The sequence below is a fragment of the Platalea leucorodia genome, assembly GCF_965183815.1.
Source record: "Platalea leucorodia genome assembly, chromosome: 1".
In the NCBI taxonomy this organism is placed as follows: domain Eukaryota; kingdom Metazoa; phylum Chordata; class Aves; order Pelecaniformes; family Threskiornithidae; genus Platalea; species Platalea leucorodia.
Window position 1 is genome coordinate 136268502 of NC_138823.1, and position 18863 is coordinate 136287364.

At 37.9% G+C, this 18863-nt stretch overlaps 1 long non-coding RNA gene across 1 annotated transcript; it reads right to left on the reverse strand.

Moving 5' to 3' along the window:
- Positions 1-1802: 1802 nt before the first annotated feature.
- On the reverse strand, positions 1803-18465 carry LOC309591330. Its single transcript, XR_014228332.1, has 5 exons — positions 18372-18465; positions 10526-10643; positions 7857-7998; positions 5332-5569; positions 1803-1864 (listed from the first exon to the last, which is right to left on the reverse strand). It is a non-coding gene; the product is annotated as an uncharacterized lncRNA (long non-coding RNA).
- Between the last annotated feature and the right edge of the window lie 398 nt (positions 18466-18863).

The following is an 18863-nucleotide window of genomic DNA, read 5'->3' on the forward strand; positions in this document are numbered from 1 at the left end:
ATTTCTGCATAAACTCTGTGTTATTCTTTAACGCAATTTTTGTAGGCAACTATGCTACCACTTGACTACCGCTTTTGAATGTTCTGCAGGAGAAAAAAATTGTGCACATACTGGAGTTTCAAAGTGCAATTCATGTGTAGTAAATAAAGTTTTTGTATTTTTTCCAACAAAAATGAAATCTTATTTTCTTAACTGGGTACTTTTCCCAGGCAAATAGTGTGTAAACTGAATAGGTCATGAAAGTTCACTGACAGAATTCTGTAGAGGTGTTATAATGACCCTAAAAACCTACTTATACACCAGTTGTTTCATACAATATTTGTAAACCTCACAAATATTACTATACATGCTTGCATTCACATCATCGTTGGCTATGATCTTGTCTCATAAATTAACTAAGGTTGGGTCTCGTCAGTTCTCAGATAGGAGACCTCCAAGGAAAACCCAGATGGTGCAGGCATTGATAGTGATTCAGTGGGAAGACCACCTACTGTGTTAGTACTCGTTTTTCTTCTGGATTGAGAGCATTGTGTTTGGAAGGATGTTGCTGTTCTTTTCTGAGGTTAAAAATCAAGAACCTGACCAAAAAAAGTATTTCAAAGCATCATAATAATAATAATGCTATCACACCTTCCATAAAGTACAGAAGTGGCTCAAATATTGTCAGCTGAAATCAGAGAACTATTAGAATTAATTGAAAATGCCTTTTTCCTTTTTTTTTTTTTTTGTATTCTCTCTTCATTCTGTGTCTATCCACCCCCTCTGTGAAATATTCACTGATAACTAACAACTAAAAGCAATTTTTTATCTTCATCAGCGTTTTCAGTAAGCTTTTGTAAAACACTCAAAACTCAAAAAGCATGACTACAATAGAAAGTGGGAATTCCCTGAGCTGGGAATTTGTAATTTGGTCCTTATCTTATTATTTCCTTTTGCAGCATAGAACAGATAAAATGTTAAAATGTAATCTGTTTTGCATTATTTCATTGACAAATGTTATCTTGTCTTGTGTCTCCATTCCCATACCTCTTTGGTGGAGTGGGGCAGGGTGCAGGCATTAAACAGTGCTGCCTGAAAATTTTGGGCGAGGTGGACTGTGGTTTAGAGAACGGCAGATATTCTTGTGAGCAAATATAGGTTTCCTCACAACTAAAATCTGAATGATATAATTGTGAATTTTGTATGAAGACTGACAAGATTATAACTGTTTTCTAATGTTTAGCACCTATAATTTTAGCATGGAAAGAGATTTTCTTCTAAATTAAATTCCTAGAAGCTTTCACAGCTTTCAAATATCTTTGACACTGACAATAGACCAGTGTATTCATATCTATAAATAATGGACTTTTTTCACAGGGGATGTGGAAGACGGAGTTTGCCTTTTACTCTTGGAGTGCAGTTGCTGTCAGTGTGATGTGTCAGAGAGCGTACAGGGGAGTAAAACTTCATATACAGTTGCAAATATTCAGTCTATAGTGGGTTCATTGAACTTGATCTTAATTCTTCATAAACACAAAATAGTTCTCAAGTCAAATAGTATTCTAAGGGAAAGTCACAAGGAAATTACATGTTCTGAAGACACCAGCAAGAAATCACAACCAAGAATAGAATAACTGTAGACTCATAATGTGAAAGTCTCTACTCATCCTAAGATTTCTCATCGACAGGGAGATGAAAGAGGAGGAAAAGGAGAATAATTAATGAATTTTGCTCATAGTTTCTAAAAGTTAGAGATAGAGGTTCTGAAAATATATTTAGATCTTTATGCAAGTGATATGAAAACTTTGCTGTTTGGAACTGACCTGTAGGGTGATATCATCTTCAGGTTCCAAGAATTCATATTGTTCAAAACTAACCTGGGTTCCTGGAAAGTAAAATGGGAAATCTCATTTATTTTGCTAATGTTCCAGTTTTAGTAACTGTCATGACAGGGATGTTAAGAACATTCTTAGTGTAAACACTATTAAAAACACTAAACTCGAATAAATTAAATTCTGTATTTTCACTATGTGCCCTCTGAAAATGTATTGGTGTAAATACTGAGCTAGACTTGACATAAGGTCTGGTTTTGGTGGAGACAACAGAGTAGGGTGTGTTTAGGAATAATCCTGGATTTCTCCTCACCATCAAGAAGAGTGGTCACAACCGTGGCGATCAGACATAAGACTACTGTCTATGTTCCGCTACAACTTTGTAGGATGCCAGAGGTACCTCAGAGTCAGGGAGAGGACTCCTGTGAAGGAAGGGACCAGCATGACAAAGCAGCAAGGTGAAGGAATGAAGCCTTAAGGGAAAGGAAGTGTTTTTTTTTTTTTTTTGTGAGAAAATGCTTTCTTCTGGGGTCTTGAATGAGTCTTGAGTTCCTGGGTCACCATTTCTTCTCTGACAGCAAACAAAACCCTAACACAAATCCTCCTGTGGCTGTTAGCTCCTCCGTTAACTCCCAGTGGCTGAAGTCTGCAAAGGATCTCAGTGTTCCAACCCTGTTGTTAATCACAAGGTTGATAATATGATACCAATTGACAGATTTTTTCCTGATTTTCTGGTTTGCATTTTTAAGAGAAAATAACATATACGCAAGAAACATAGAACAATATTTTTGTCATTCTGAACTTTTCAAAATTTTGGTTGTACCAGAACTGAGGCTGCAGATAATTTATAGTAATATCTGCTGATTTCAAAGATTTCCTTTGGTGGCAGGGGAGGAAAAGGTGCTTTGATGCTGCTGCATGGTTTTGCTTCCCCATTTTCAGAATGAAATGCTTTGATATTTCTTGTCACCTTGTTTCTTATTTTGAATTAAGTACAATATTAAAAACTACAAACAGTTTTAAAAGTGGAAATCAAAACAAACAGATCAGCTTCAGAGAGCTTTTTTTTTTTTATAGATTTGTAGGGCATGTTCAGAATTTCTTAACTGCAGAATTTCCGATGGAACACAAAGAGATAACCTGAATTCTTTTGGCATCTCTAATTATAAAAGGCTTTGCTTACATGTTTATCTACTGTTTTAGCAGGAGAAAATTTCAGCATACAGGCTGAAATCATTAAGGGGTGAATCAGGGTGTTGTAGCAATGGGAGTCATTCTTGCTTGTTGCAGAGGCTGGGAGGCGTGCTGAATGAGTCAGGAATTGCAGAAGGTAGAAACACCATCTTGCATGTACAGCAGCTCCATGGTGCCCTGATGATCTGGGTTCTCTTCCTACCTCTCTTTGCTGGGAGGTGGTGCCAGGTGACTCTATTAAAACTGGCTTCTCAAAGGCAGTTAGAAACTGTGTGGTATTTGCTTTCTGGGTGTCTGATGGCAGAGGCTATGGAGGACCAAGCTGCAGAACTAATCAACACTCACAGTTGTAGCTAAAATCAATGGGCAACCATGATTTTAAAAGCTATAGAAGACTTGCCGTGATAGACTTTTTAAAAAAATCATTCCTAGATGTGTGAAATCAGTCTGCCAGCTCTAGCTATGTATCTCTGTTACTTCTGAATAAGAATGTGGATGGTGATTTCCCCTGAACTTATAAGGGTATTATCATAATTTGTAGCTGATTGAAACCCTATGCAAATTAATGTCACTGTGAAATCTGAGAGAACCAACACAGATTCCTTCTTCAGAGTAAGACTGAGCTGTGTACCAAAATGTGACATGAAGTCACACCTTGAATTACACAGATAAAATGGAATATTCACTAGATGCTTATTAAGAATATCCACAATGAAATGAAAACTCTAAGAAAATACAGTAGGGGATCACCTAGTGCAAGACAGTAATTATCATGTATATGTTTAAGGGGACTGAATTAACATTTTGACTGCTTTGTTATGAAACTTCAGTGTGCTTTCACTGTAAGGATGTATTTAAGTGTGCGCTTGTAATATGTTGAATAGGTTGTTTCAGAAAAAAAATAATTGTGGTTGGTACAAAGCTTTATTTATATTTCTTAGAAGCTGAATCCAACTGGAGTAAACTTTGTTTTTTCTGTTGCGTGCTTTCCCTTTTTCACTGCTAGTGAGTTTCCTTTTATACTTCAGCCTTATCATCAAACTATGAGGGCATTTAAGGACTGTTGAAGACAGTGTCCAAGTGAAGAGTTCTTCTTCCACAATCCTAGTAAATTTGTAGTAATCCACTTATAATTTTACTTGCAGTCTGCTAAACTGGAATATACAGCTCAAAACCAAGCTCTTCTAGAACTTTGGGTTTTGATTCCAGATTTGTTAAGGCTTACTACCTCTGGGAGATTTTTAAAAATGAGACTGTCACTGCAGAGTCAGCAGAGGGGCTGGCGTATTCACAATACACACTGATGTAATAGGAATTAGGATGGATTAAAAGCTTTGATGGAAGGGTATAAGTAGACACACTGTGTACAGTGCTCCCCACATTACCTCTTGCTCTGTTTGGGTTTCTTTGTGAGATGTCCTCTCTACTCTTACCAGAAATAGGTCCATATTACGGCCAGAATTTTCAAAATTGATTAAAGACTCTGAATATTATCAGGTTCTGAGCATTCAACATGAAACATTGTTAAAGTTGCCTAATATTCAGAAAGTGCTCAACACCTCTTTTATGAAAATATGTTTCCTTTGAGCCAGGCCCATAAAATTATTGGTCACCTCAGAACATATAGATCTGTTTCCTTCCCCACTAAGCAAAAAAACCCCAGCTGGACAAAACTGCTATTACTTCTATAGCTTACCATGAACATCAGAGCTTGGCAGGATTTCACTACCTTCAGTTTCTTCTACCAGTGATGCATAACATTGATTAAATAAGTTCTGTCCTCCTTTGGACTATGGCCATGGTTTAAACTGCTCAGAGGCAACTGAGTCAGATCAGGCTGAGTGCTACCTCCAAGCTCAGCCCCTTTTCTTGATCCAGTGTTCCCTCCTGGCCTCTGTGGTTTCCTCTTTGCAAAAAGCACCTCTCCATATTGCATTGGTTAGCTGCTTCTGAATTTGTATGCAATATGACGTGAGGTAGCAGATTCCTTGGCCCACATTTTATGTAATTTTACAACCTTAAAAGGTAAATTATTGATAGATTTCTGGTGCTCCAAAAATACGTAACTGGAATATTTACAGAGTAAGATCTGGACATGATCTTTGCTTGAGTTTATTATTCTGCCTGTTGCTACCCCATGCTTCCCATGCCTCTAGACAGACTCAGTTTAATATCCATCCCAGATATATTGACATCTCCAAGCTTCTGGCAATCACCGTTATCTGTCACACTGATGTGCTACACAGGAAAATTGTTTTGCATTTTTTGGTGGAGTTATAAAAAGTTATTGGCATAGGTAGTTTGGAAGACAGAACAGCTTTCTTACCCAGTGAGATAGTATTGTGTTCCAGAAGCATCTGAAGGGAGTCAAACCTAGTCCACACATATGTTCTATTTCACATGGTGCGTTGAGGCCAAAATTTGGGGCCAGCTGCTCCTAAGTCTTTGGCATGTGCTTTTCTTTAACCACATTGAGCATTGCCTGTGTGTATGTGCTTGCACGGTTGTGGCCTCAGCTTCAGAGCCATATATATGTTTCTTAGCCTCTCAGAGTCTTTTTTTTCCTAAAAAAAAAGAAAATACGTCATTTGGAGTCAAGTTTAGAAAAGCAGTTTGCTGTCTTTTGGCTTATTAAAATGCAGTAGTACCAGAAAATATAATGTGACAACAACCGCCTGACTTTTGCGTCTATATGGGATAGACTTTAATATTGTTTTAAAACTTAGACGATATAGGAAATGAAGCCTCAAAACTCATGTATTCTCGTTGCATGTAAACTGGTACTTTTTTGTCACACATGAGGACAGACATTAAAAACAACTTTATAAAGTATTTATGGGGTTTTGATTTACCACAATTATTTTCTCTGGCTTTTAGAGTCTCTGAATAGTATCTTAATGCTAGATCATATTTTCTGACAACAGAACACCAGATACACTGTAATGATTTGGCATTCAGCCTTTTGGAATGAAGGCCAAAACTGGCTAAATAAATCTTTTCCAATAGCAAGGAGCAATGATTGCATTGTAAACTCTGGATAAATCTGTGATATTACAAAAAGCAACTGTTTTGCAATAAATTGAATTGAAAAAAAAAATGTATGGAAAAAATTTCCCATACTGGAAAGATGCCAACATGGCATTATGCTACCAGAGTCTTCTGTACTCTTGCAAGTAAACATTTAATAATGTGACAGAACGTTTTTTTCCTTGATTATTACGCTCAAGGTTGGGTGAGAATCCCAAAAGGGAGTAGTATTTAATAGAAATGTTAACTTTATTAATAACATATAAAACACATCGGGATTCCTAGTAGTCAATTCTACACATGGTTAAGAAAAGGCAGGTGGTCTGTGAAATAGCTTGGGCTCATGCTATGCAAGATTCCTATCACGAGAGACAAAGCTCTGTATTGCTTTGTTTTCAACTGGAGACAGTGGAATAAAATATTCACCGATGTGCATTTATTGCTAGTGGTGTGTGACTGTAGGTCTTAGCGGCAATGCAAGAGATCAGGGCTGCTGTGCTAAACACTGTGCGAGTGTGTGGATAGACATCATCCTCATCCAGAAGAGCTTATAATTGTAAATACAGGTGCCTCAGACCAGGCGGAAAGGGAAGCAGACATTTAAAAGAAATGACCTATGGAAGCCACAAAACTACCAGTGGCAGCAGTGGAAGGCAGAGCGGTCCCAGAGGCTGCGCTTCATGCTGTGAGCTGTGACTTTCAGTCCACCGGAGGGTGGGTTGGTTTGTTTTCCCTTCCGATTTTTGCACGTGGAAAGACTGTATGGAAACACACAGCCGCACATTGATACGACTGTGCAGCCGTACAGGTCCCTCCAGCAGCTTTGTGTGTGCGTTGGACGGGAGAAACAAGAGGGCCCCGTGCTGCTCCTCAGGTCAGGGCCTGGGAGCGGAGGGGCGGGTGCCCTCTGTGACCCCCTGCTGTATCTCTTCTTGAGAAACTTCCCCGGTTTTGCTTTAAAAAGGGCCAGAACCAGCTGAACAAATGTATGGCTATTTGGTGTAGCGTTTCCATGCAGTTCAGGTTAATAGTTCAATTACAGTGCAAAGACTAAATCCATGTTCTCCAGATAGTGTAGCCCCTACCTCAAAAGAAATAATAGTAATAATAGTATTACTACTACTACTAGTAATAATAATAATAATAATAATACAGCTATCATGTTATAGTTAGGCAAAGATTTGGAGAGGGAAGGACAAATCAGGATGCAGAAGGCCATACTGAAGTGCAATGAAAGCTCTCGACGGCTCATAAAGCCCTGTGAGGGCAGATTTTTAACTCCCCCGGCTTTATTATGACCCTTTGCATTACCATCTGGAGCTACTGCAGCAGCTACAATTAAAATCAGCACGGACTGATGCCTTGCCCGGGCTCCCCACTCCCCTCCGCTGCTGCGGTGGCCCTGGCCCCCTGCAAGGGGCAAGCCACCCTCCCCGGGAGCAGGCGGCAGCGGGGGATCTTGGTGGCTAAGGACAGCTGCAGTATGTGCAGGCATGCAGGGAGAGGAGCCTTGGAGTATATCCAGGGCACAAATCTTAAAGAGTCTTAGCAGCTGAAAGATGTCGAACGCTTGCCTTAGGCTGCGAAGCGTCTGGCACGCTACTGGGGAGTGTGTCAGGACAAGACTGGCACCGTAGTGCTCCAGGGACTGCGCAGAAAACCTTACGATTACAGCTGTAACTTGGCCGCTTCCTGAGTTATCGCCCTCGGTTTCAAACCTCACAACCCATCTGAAATGTAGCGATGTCGCAGCATGATGCACTTAGCACATCTGATTGTTTAATTATTATCCTCCCTTCCACACATGTAGAATCACAGTTTCACCTGCTCATGTGGCACCCACATGTGCTGTCCTGAACATCAGTGTGTGAGCGGCTTGGGATCACTACCAGTCTGGTATCTTCTTCTCCTGCCTTCGTTCATGCTCTTTGTTCAAACCGCAGCTTCTGCACGCTCCTCTAGGTACCTAAAGCATTAACAAAATAATTGTGCAACTCATGTAATACTTAGCAGAATCTTTGTTAACTGCTTTGAAAGTGAAAAGTGCCTTCTAAATAAAAATAGTTAGAAAGAATCCTCGTGCAATAGCTAAACACTTGCCTGGGAAAGTAAATACAGTTTTTGAATTTTATTTTTTTAAAGGTTTCCCATCATTTAAAGCCACATGGACTTTAATTAAGTGCTATCATGTTGGCTGTTTGATGAATGTATCTCAAGTGTTGCTCAATAAACACAACAGCATAGGTGTTCTCTCAGAACTATGTCAGAAAAGAAAATATATTTTTATTCTGAAAAATACCCACTCCAAGTGTTTTCACTGTCATTATGTAAAGAACACATCCCACTTCCTCATACTATAGCATTTTTTTAAAGTTGTTAGGTGTTTAACTGCATTTCCAGAGCAAAAAAGTTGATCTGAAAGAGGCTTCAAGGAAGAGGCGGAGGCAGGAAGATTTAGGCAGAAAAAAGGTTTGAGAAAAGCTGCCAATAAATTTATTTCCAGCAAATGAATGCATGTAAGAAGAAAGGAAAATCCCTAGCAGGAAATATAGATAGACTTCCAGGAATCAGGTACTTGCTGTGTGTATTAATTAGATTAATTTGCTCCTGGTCCAAACCAAAGCATGCTGAACAATATGGAGAGAGGAATCAGTCATATGTTTTTGGTTCCTGTTACGGTCCGTTTGCATTGTTTGGGGACTTTTTGAAGTGTTTTTGTCACAGAAGCTGGTTTCCTCCACCAGTCTTGTCCTCTGGCAGGCTGGCAGCATGGTGAAGCATGGATAGCAGCATTGCTTATGTTCCTGTAGAAAAGGCAGGATTCGGACTCTGTGTTTGATGCTGTGGTTCTGGGTTCGTGTTGTAATTCAGACATTCAAGGTAAGGGGGCCAGAGGGCGGATAAGCTTTTTTCCCAGCAGCTGTTAACAGAGTTTGCAATGTGTGCTTAAGATGCCACCAGACCAGAGGCAGAGTGATTTAATAAACAGAGAGTTGTCTTGGGACTTTGCGTCCATTCCTGTCTCCGCCATTGCTGTCCTGCTGAATGACCTTTTCAGCCTAATGCCTCAGTTTCTTCAGCTGTAAAATGGATGCAGTAAGCATTGCAGAAGTCATCAGGAAAGAGCTTTTCTTTCTAGAGAAAAATGTGATGTATAATAACTGGGCATTATTTATTTTTATCTGGGATGTTTTAGAAGAGAGGGCAGGTTTCGTGTGGTCCCATTTTCTCCTCCCTCATCCTTGCAATACTGTAAGGATGGTGTTAGTGTGTTTTTTATAATTTCTGCTTGGTTGTTTCACTCAGTTCAGAATAAATTAGTATCCATGTGCTTTTGGGCCAGTTTTGAATGCTTCTTCCTTAACATTCTCTCAAAGAAGTTGAACAGATATATGAAGTGAAGTCCCTGTCAGGGCAGAGGAATCTGGCAGTCAGGCAGCAATTGGTCACAGAGCATTAAAATTAGAGGTAGGGAGTAGGTGAGAAATCTTAAGAATCACTGTTTGGGAGCTTTTTAGATATGCAGAAGAAGGAGGTGTTTAAAAAGCATTCCAAAACTTAAGTGTGCAACATTACACAGATACTTATTTTAGAAAAATAGATCTTAAACTTTGTAGATCGCTTTCTATTTTCATATCAATAGTGTATTCAACATTTTCAAGTGATAGCATGCCAAGAACATCACAAACATCCAGCCACGGTCTAATTGTGCTGACTAGTTATTTCTAATCTGACAGTAAGCAGTGAATTGGTTAACAGTGTGGGTACTTAAGTGTGCATGTTTATGCTTCAAGGCTGACACTCCAGTAAGATGAATGGGGGAAGTTAACTTCGCTTGATGCTATTGTTTTAGCTGGTAAGGATGAGGATTCAACAAGATGAAAGTATGTTGGTTTACATTGTCAAGCCTATCTTCACAACCAGAAGCTAGAAACTTCCTTTATTATGAGAAAACAAACACATAAATTCTGGGAAATAGAATAAAACCTTCCATTAATCTGCATGAAAGCCTTAAATCATTCAGATTCATAGATTTGCTGCCTATGGTAGTTTTTTTGGTCTGCATTTGGAATAAGAGTTTACCATGATCAGACAGCATCGTTGCTTGCATCCATTGATGGGCTAAGAAATGACAGTAATAAAAACAGATACAGCAGGCCTCTGTTTTCTTTGAAATGTAGCTTTTTGGAAATGGCGAAGCAGCAGACAGAAATGCCAATAGAATGCTACCTTGTTCTATTGAAATGTTCTTTCAGAAAAATAAATGAGGTTCTGTTCTTGGCTCTCTTTGTCTTGTTGAACAATATAAGATAACTCATTTGATCTAACTTCACACCAGCTTCCCAACTGCGAAACAAGAATGAATGAGTTATGGATGCTTTCTAAAAATGTTGAGAAATGCAGATGAAAAATTATTATGTAATCCCTAAGCACCAAATTGGATGACCTTTATTCATGTTGAAATAATGAGGACTGTTTACAGAGTAACCTACCGTTCACCATGAGTAAGGATGACAGAATCCAGGCTGGTTTTGTCTTGGCCCAAAGAATACTTCTGAACTGCTGTTTTTGTTAGGTTTTACAGTTCCATTTTCATAAGATTAAAGGGACCTGAAAATGAATAAAATTGCAGGTTAGTGAATGATGCTGTATGTTTGAAGACATCCACACTCTAACTTAATCACTGAACGTATCTCTGAATACTAGTATCTCATCTGTAATATTACTGCTGGGATTTTCAGAAAAATAGCATGTAATGTCAACTCTGTACTTAAACTGTAACCAACAAACCCTGGGGAGCTATCAAGTTATCAGTCTTTAGTACTGAAAACATAACACCGGTTTAAGTATAGCTACTCAAAATGGGTCAAGTTACACCTGGGTTATGTTTTAGTGGACTAAAATTAATAAGGTATTTTCAGCCAAACAGGCAAATTCATAAATGCAGATATTTGTAACCAAATTCCTGATTATATAAGCTCATTTTTATTTAACCCTGTGAAAATTGGTTAGGTGTACACACACACATGCAAAACCACCGGTGAACACTGAAGTTCTCAATTCTTTGTGGCACAGAACCTCAGGCTGGAACGGAAACGCCAGTACATCAGCATTCAAAATCTGGCTTGGATGCTAAGATTTAAGATGTTTGGGTTTGGAGTTTGAACTTTGCGTACTTTAGAGGTAGATGTTATATACTCTGAGTTGAGATCTGTAGTAATTGGTAAGAAATAAGAAAAAAATTGTTCCTTTCAAAACTGAAATGCTTATGTGTCGGATATCTCCATATATGTTCTGTCTTTCTAAAGGCAAAAAAAAAAAAATTAGAGATCATGATGTAAGAGCTAAATCTGAGCAAGTCACTTCTGAAGCAGCAGTAGAGGAAACATCTTTGGTGGCCTGGGTAAAACAGTTAATGTTTGTCCTATGTACATTTTAATTAAACATGTAAAGACAAAACTGCTTGTCAGATGGGCTACTAGAAATGGAGAATTTCGAGGCTCATGGCAGCCAGTATTTCACATTTACATTCACCGTTTTTCTGTGATTCTGTAAAGGTTATGTCTCTCTATTTTCTCTCCAATTCCACTGGTGAATCTCCAACAGACAGTATGGGTTTGGCCCCAAGTGATTAGGTCTCTTTTTTCAAAGCACATAAATTATTTCTGGGCCATTAATTCTGGGAGAATCTTATCCCAGTTCACTGTTGATTTTGGAAGGAATAAGTTAAGCTCTTCAGCCTGTTTAGCAAGGTTGTCACATGTCTAGCTATATGGACTCTTTAACACATGCTTCAGTTAAATTAAAGATCCAGACAACAAACTCTAAGCTTGCTTTTTGTAACATTTACTGAAAAGTCAAAGAATTCACAGATGCCTAAATGAATTATGGTGCTACTAATACAGCCTTTAAAAAGCCTGTAGAATGTATTAATCCAGTTTTTCCTAATGTTTTGAGGTCTTCATACATAAGGAAATGAAATTAAAAAATCCTTGGTACTATTGGCTTTATGCATGTGTATGCAGTATTTAATTTTGAAATTAAGTATTTCAGAACTTCTGAAGTGGAACAGAGACACAACTGTCCTTTCCAAACTGTACTTTCCAAAATGCAAATAGCAAAAGAACACTAGAGCCAGTTTTACGATGTTTCTGCACTTAGTCTTATGATGGATACCGATCCATTTAGTGGTTTTGTCTTTTAATTAGAGATATTTACATACTTTTCTCAACATACTTTCATGGTCATCACATAATTTTGTGCATATGTACATAATATCTATCTATATTAGAAAACTGTTATTTCCATTTTCCTGGTAGGAAATTGAGGCACAGAGAGACTAAGGGACTTTTTCCAGATCACAGAGGACATGACTCAGAGCAGGCTAAATGATCTTGCATTTAGGGTTAACTTCTAAATTACTATATGTCTTTCCTTAGGACAAATCAGTGCAAGCAATGAATTAAACTGCTAAATGTTTGTTTGAAAACCAAACAAAACATTATTAATTTAATTTGGTGAGTAAAAAAACCCAACAACACAGAATATTTCTACAGTTAGCCTTATTTTTATGTGTATTTTGGGGAAGGGAAGAGCAAGATTGTTATTTTTTTCCCATCAGAAATATCTATGTAGTTTGCCAATGTCTGCTTTGGCAATACTTTACTATTAATGTATATATTTTGCCTTTTAGAAAACTGGTTTCCCAAGGTTGAGAAAAACCATGAGCAAAATCATGTGGCAGGAAACATTTAAACATGAAAATATGAAATATAGTTCAGATTTGATAAATTTAGTGTCAAAAGACACACTTCACAATACTTAAAAGACATCTTCAGCCTAAAAATATACTATTGATTGAGAAGAAAATGAAGGCAGCAATAGAAATTCACAAAACTAAAACCAAGAGTTATAGCAATGAGTTTAAAACTGACTCTGGGGAAATATGGACAATTGATACAGGAAGCTGAAAGTATCTTTGAAAAACTCTGTAGAGGACAGAGGAAAATAAGAAATAATACTTTAAGTATATAAAGAAAAAGTGAGATCTTAGTAATGATTGAATCCAGTACTCAACAAGGATAGTAAAAACATGGATCATGATGTGCAAAAGGCAGATGTGTTCATGCACATCTGTTCTTCTAGAAAAAGACAGGAAGATCTATTTCTACCTTGAAGCTAATGAAATATATTTTCTATCCCATCAGTAGCTAGAAACAATGCTGAACAAATATTATTACTTTTTTTTCCAAATTGGCAGGATCAGATAACAGCCTTGATGCAAGCTAAGGTGGTTTATTTCAGTGTATTAATATTTTTTTAATTATGGAATTCTGGGGAAATTGCAGAAGACTTAATTAATGCTGAGATTTTCAATTAAAAATCTGTTAAAAATCATACAAAAGACTGACTAAAATGGAGGTAGTAAAGAAATAAGTATATATATAAAATAATCATGCAGGGAAAGATATTTCTACTGTAGTCCTGTGTGGATCTGTTCTTCCTCCAATGCCATTCAATATCTTTAGCAAAGTCTGGAAGATATGAAATTATCAATAGCAAAACTTCTGAATCTGATCTGAATTCTCTCAGTGCCAGGAGGCACACAAGGCGTGAACATCGTTCTTCCACTTGGATCGGTCTGCGGCTGTGTGCTCTGGAGTCCCAAGGGCCACAGCGGAGTCTTCTGTTGGTTTTTTCCTCAAAACATGACCGATCCAGTTCCATCTCCTCCTCCTCACTTCATTACTGATTTTCTCCATCTCCGAGTTGATGCTCGTCATTTCTGCAACTATTTTTTTTTTTTTTTTTTCCGGGAGGAGGTAGTTGGCCTCCTGCCCAACCCCCATGACTTGGAGGGCCAGTGGTTTTTCTGTCAGGGTGGCCTTCCCTTAGGCTGCGTTGGTTCGCGGCACCTTCTTCAATTTTATCCGGTGCACCCTCCAGAGAGGGATCCCCTATCCACCACCCAGGGGACGCGCCTTCTAGCCGTGCAGCCCCAGCCGAAGGCAATAGCAAAACTTACAGGTTGCAAATTAATTTGGCAATTAACGATGATGAAAGAGGAATGAGCTAACCTGGAGCGCTCATTAAGATAGATTCATTAAAATAAGATATTTTTGCATAGCCAAACCTGAGGTCAAAGGACAAAGAATTTACATAACACATATTGGGGAACTGAATCCTCCAGAGCAGGTACTCTAGAAAAGACTTAAATAATAATTTGAAGGTAAGCTACCACAATGATGCTATGATTAAAATGTCAGATGCAATCCTTTCACGTCTAAGCGAGGGATGGAGAGGGTGATACTCCCTCTGTGGATGTCATTAGTGAGAGCTTTCTTGGAATACTCTGTCCAGTTCTAACATTTACACTTTGAGAAGGACACTGACAAACTGGAATGGGCTCAGAAGAAAACTGCAAGAAAGGTATGAGGTCTGGGAAATGTGCCTTATACTGAGACACCAAAGAAGTTCGATTTACTCAAGGTTAAAAGGAGACTTTTTCACGGTCTGTAAGACCTTCCATGGAAAAGATGTTCTTGACCATTCTGATTAGTTAACTAATAAAGTCTTTAAAATTAATTTTTAATTATTGCTGTTACTTGATCATTATCCAATTAATAATAAAGATGGAACTACTGGAAATTTAATTTTGACAATTCTGAGCTGGAAACAGAGCACAAATATCAAGTGATAGTAATTAATGTTTGGAACAAATTCTGACATAGCAATGTGCTGGATTTTCCATCTGTTGCAGTTCTTAAATTGAGCTGTAACATATCTCTCAGAAAGACACCCAGTCTAGAACAGATATTATGGCTGATGCAGAAATTGCTGTGTCCTGTTCTCTAATTTATATAGCAGGTCAAGTTAGAAGACCAAAAGGTATCTCCTGACTATAAAATCAGTCAGGAAAAAAGTAGCTAAGGTACACTATGGTAAAAAAGACAGCACATCTGTACTCCGAATACCACTATCACAATAAAAAATGGAGTGAAAAGAGAAAATGATGTTAAATGACAGAAGAAAGGATGACTGTTTTTAATGCATAGCTGACAATTAAAAGACCATATTTCTGATACTGAGCCTGCCTCTAACTTCCTTACTTTGTCCAATTCAAGTAATTTTTGCTAGGTACAGTTTTGTTTAATTTGCTTTGTAATTTCTACTGATGAGTCTGAATTAAGTTTAGAGCATGCAAATCAAACACAGTGACCATTGCAAAACATACTGGATTTGATATATGGTTGTTGTATGCACCAAGGAGGCACAGGGAGTTTTTCTTTAGCTATTCTAAAAAGAGCTGGAGTGCAGATGGGTCTGACTGAAAAAAGTATACAAATATATCACATGTGTGTTTATGGTCTTCTGTCCTGCTTAAATCAGGTTCTCCACTGGCACTTCATTCTACTCCATTGTTAAATGGGTGTATTAATGGCTACAATATTTTGCAAGGAAAGGCTAAAGGCATTAAGACTTTGGGGTTCTTTTGTTTGTTTTTTTCCCTAAAAGAAAGCATTACGGTCTGTGATGAGAAAGGGCTTTATAGCGGCAATGGCACGTGTATTCATTCAAGAAACATAAGTCCTCTAGTGTCATCTAGTAATCTTCGGGAAGGTCCATAGATTCAAATGTGCATTATATTTTGTGTTTTATACACATGGGCCAAAAATGCAACTCTGTTGGCTCAAGTCCGTATATAATGTTATCTAATGCACTGTTCTTTCATTTCTACTGTAACAGGCACACTTCTCTTTAGTGACCAAAAACATATATGTTTTTATGCTCTGCTTCATTTTGAGAATATGCCTCTGTTTATATTCCAAGCTCTCTTATTAAAACACATATGTCTTTCTCGGGCTGGTTACCAAAATGACTTCTTAACAGTCTTAGTTACAAACACTTTATGACTTCAACAAAAAGATAGTGTTAAAATTGAAAGCTTCTTCAAATAGGCAACCACTTCACAATTCTTTATCTGAAAGCTTTTATCATTTACACTGCTTGGTCTTTTCTCTGCTTCCTCTTACGCATCTTCTGCCAGTGTTTGGTATTTGTTAAACTTCCTCATCTATTTAGAATATTTCTTGAGCTTGGAAACTTTCCAGGGGAAAAAAAAAAAAAAGGCTTTCTGTGAACTCTGATAAATTATTTTATTAACAGTGAAAAGTTAGTAATTTCAGTTCTAAATACAAGGACTATGTGATTTTGTTTGTTTGTTTGTTTGCTTGTTCTGTTTTTACATCCCAGAAAATTATTCTGCGCAGGTTTTGCTCATTTCTGAACAGATTTAGCCTCATACAGAAAGTCTTTAAGGATTTCATCTATATCATTAGAAAATACTCTGAGGGTGGGAACATCTGGAAATAAACTATATGACCCACTTTAGCATACTTTGCAGTGTGAAAGCTTGTATATTATTTCAGTGGCCCCTGGAGCTGCTGTTCTGGAGAGTTTTGCTCAGCCTGGACCTCAAAATGACTCATCTCTTCTATCCCTTGCTACCCCAAAATAAATTCATAACATTCAGGGCGTGAGGGAGGATTGTGAGCATATTAATGTATAGATCACTTTTGGTTAAAGAATACTTTGCCCAGTATAGCATGTATTCTTCCGTTTCAAGGCTTCTGCCTCCCAGTGCAGCCATGAAGAAATTGCTTCCTTGTCTCACCAGGAGAGCCATGATGGCAAGTACCTTGCTTGTTACTTACTGCTCTGTGGTGTATGAAAGGCATCTGTATTGAATCATTCATTTGTGCAGCAGTTTGTGCACAGCTTAGTGAATGAAGCAGTGAGCTAATGAATGAACATTCCTACTTAAAACAGACATATATATCTTTCAAGTTGTATTCCTTCATCTCGATGGCATACCTCAGCCCATTGGCTCAGTCCAAAGTAAATCCATAACATGTCATAGCTGGACAGACCTCTGATGAGATTCTTTTCAACAAGTTAGCATACTGTTAAGTCATTATTTTCAAGGTCTCTAACACAGAAGTCCCTTGTTGAACAACTTTGCTTTATTTGGCCCACTGTGTGAAGGCACGTTTGAGTGAGATTTTTAATTCCCAATTCATGAATATTATTCCAACACAAATGTAAATCTTTGTAAGCATTGGACTACTACTGTGCGTTCTAATAACATATGGAAGATAATACTGTGCCCATTCTTAATCACTTAATTAAAATAATTGCTGGAACAACTTTATATAGCAATATATAGGTCTTTTTTCTGATAAATTTGTGTGGTTACAGTAAGTCATAGGGAAGGATTTTTACTGACTTGTCAATGGTGGTGAGTCTTAAAGCAATAACTTCAGTAACAAGACACTATATTCATTCCCAGTTGGACAGTCTTGAAGAGGACAGAGTGGAGCAGTGGTGCAAGCTGCTGCCGGGGCTTGTCTAGGGATCTCCTGGCTCCATGCTGGAGAGGAAACCAAGGAGAGAGTATTGGTTGGCTCCCTCAGCCTACTGGTTGAATCCAACCTGTCATATTTTTAAAACACGCAAGCAACTGTGGGTGTCTTTTGGAGGAAGTAATTGCTTTTAGCATTCTTTTCCTATTGCTTTCTGACCATCTCAGTACTTTCTTAAGGTGTTGCCCTTTATAAAAGGAATGTGAACTATACGTAGGCCTAAAGAAAATCAACAGTGACTCAGAAAATGAAAATTATCTGGAAAAAACACATTCCTCAGGAATACAGTATCATAGACACTTGATTATTTCTTCTTGTGGAAGGGGCCAAGGTGTTTTATGATACCATACAGTTGTAGCTGAGATTGGCCTGTAGCCCAATCAACTAGTCATTCCTTTCTGGTGTATTTCTGTATTGGACTTATGCTGAAATGCCCACAGGAGATTTGGGTAACTCTCTACAAATGCTTTTGCAGGTAGTGAGTGTTAATATAATTTAAAAAATCTGTTGTTTTCCCACCCCTCTCCTACTCTTCACCTCTCTTTGTGAAAAAGGTAAATCATTCAGAGGTTGCTTTCAGCAAATACCAGTTTGTTGAATTTACAGGAAGGGCTGCAGTTCCTCTATGCACATGATGCTTTCTAACACATCACAGGCATCTTAAATAAAAACCATAAAAAACACACATGAAAACAAACAAATTCCTTTCCTCCCAAAATATCCACACAGGAAAATGCTACATAGCTAAGTATGCTAAATACAACTCTACCAGTAGCTTGTGCACCAAATTATGCTCACTGAATTGTGGATATCCTTTTGGAAAATAAGGGCGTAAGACTCCTTCTTTCTTCTAACAGCACAAGTTGAAAAAAACAGACATATTTAGCCGTCAGCTGCCTAAGGAAATGTCACTTACCAATGTTTAGGATGATAGATTGCATCCTTTAGATGTACCATTCTCTCTCCTTCCTCTCCAAGGAGATCCATTCTCAATTTTTCACCCTTAAAACCTAAAAGAATCATAACAAAAGCTTCTCACTTAATTCATCACTTCTACTTCCTCATTTTTTGAGCATTTACATAGCATAAAATGTGGTGCTTGTGGCACTCTGCTCTTTGCCCACATGTGAGCTTAGGCGCAGCTACGCTGGTCAAACAAGCGGAACTGCTTTTTAAAAAATTTTAAAAAATAAAACCCTGTCTCAACTGCTCTTAGAAATACCTATATGAAAAGGAGTTTGTCCCTCTCTCCCACATATAAAATTACTCTGAAGTGTTGTAACAAGTTTTGGATTATCAGCATTCAAAGATAAATGAGACCAGGAAAAATGAGAAGTCTAAATCAACAACTTCCTGTAATCTGTGATTAAAAGGGCTGGAATATTCAAAATTATTCACAAACCTACAT